We start from the raw sequence: 1,560 nt of genomic DNA, 5'->3' as shown, positions 1-1,560 counted from the left end.
TTGTATGAGCCCCTAATAAAATGTTTTAAAAAAAATAAAAAAATAAAATGGGATCCCATACAGACACTAAGGAAAGGTTCTGTTTCGATAAAAAAATATGGTAGGTGAGTAAAAATTAGTACAAGACTTCAAAAGCAGTCAACATTTTGAAAATATTTGTGTTACAGGATTTAGCTGAGGGAAGTAAACTCAAAAACTTAAAAATCTCCCTGCCATCAAGTAGATTCTGACTCATAGTAGCCCTGCAGGACAGAGTTGAACTGGCCCTGTGATTTCCAAGACTGTCCGTCTTTACGGGAGTAGAAAGCTTCATCTCTCTCCGGAGCTGGTGGTTTCAAACGGCTGACCTTACATTTCCAGCCCAACATGCACCCAATGTGCCACCAAGGCTCCTCAGCAAACTGGTTAGCAGATGATAAACTTTGTAATATAACTGAACTATTGAATGGTATGATGGCTGGATTATGTCCTAATAAAGTGGTTTGGGAAAAAATTGTAGCTAACATTTATTGGGTGCTTACCATGCAGCTAGCACGAGTCCTTGTGCTTCACAGGACCGACTCATGCATGCCTCAACATGACCCTCTAGAGGGCAGTATTTTCATCATCTCCATTTTACAGATAAGGTGCGGAGGCACAGAGATGTTAGATAAGTTGCCCAGGGCCACACAGGTAAGTGGAGCAGGTGGTTTTAGAACCCATGCTCTTAACATTCTTACTCTCGTGCCACCCAAGCAGGCTAATCCTTAGTTGAATTTAAACAAAGACCAGGCAAAGCTAATGGGGAAACACGTCGTAGTCTAAGGTATTAGTATATGAAACAAGATGAGTATTTTAAATGTTAGATTTTGATCTTGGCAAAATAATTTTTTTTAAATCATGTTATTGGGGGAAAATATTTTTTGTTTCCCATCGCATCTTGTCGCGGGAGTTCCATTTCCCTTTAAAAACATTTTAGAATTTTTAATGTGAGTTACTTGGAGGTTGACAGAGCAGATCACCAGTGTTACATTTAACAATTCATCAACACCCCCACCTGCACCCCGCTCCTTGCCTTATTTCCATCATCCTCCCCCACATCCCTCTCTTGTCCGGTACCGTTTTCTCCTTACGCAAACGGCACCTATCTATCCTTTAGCCTGCGTCTCCCCTTTCCCTCCCTCCCGCTCCTGTCCCAGTATTATTGAAGTGGGTTTCATTTAGTGTGGAAATCCTTTCTTGATCTTTCAGAATAACAGTAGGGATATCCTTCCCTTTCTCCGAGACATTTCCTTTCACTTCTGCCCCTATCCGATCCTAGAGAGAGCCTGCGGGACTCTGCTCCCCCATCAGCACACATCCCCCAGACAACAGACAGTGACTGGAGAGGCTGGGATTCCTGGAAGATGGTGCTTGACTCTATCTTGGTTCCCTTTGGGTTGCTCCCTACAGGACTCCGATTCACTGCAAACAACAGGCAAACGGATGGAGAAGGCGGAACCGACTGTGCCCTCGTCTTCCCTTTAGCCCTTTGTCTCAGAGATCCAGCCCGCCACAGCCGATTCTTCCTGCTCTGTGAGA

The sequence above is a fragment of the Echinops telfairi genome, unplaced genomic scaffold (assembly GCF_000313985.2).
Source record: "Echinops telfairi isolate 266 unplaced genomic scaffold, ASM31398v2 ScPeMD7_3533;HRSCAF=4204_0, whole genome shotgun sequence".
Taxonomy (NCBI): Eukaryota; Metazoa; Chordata; class Mammalia; order Afrosoricida; family Tenrecidae; genus Echinops; species Echinops telfairi.
This window is presented reverse-complemented; position numbering follows the sequence as displayed.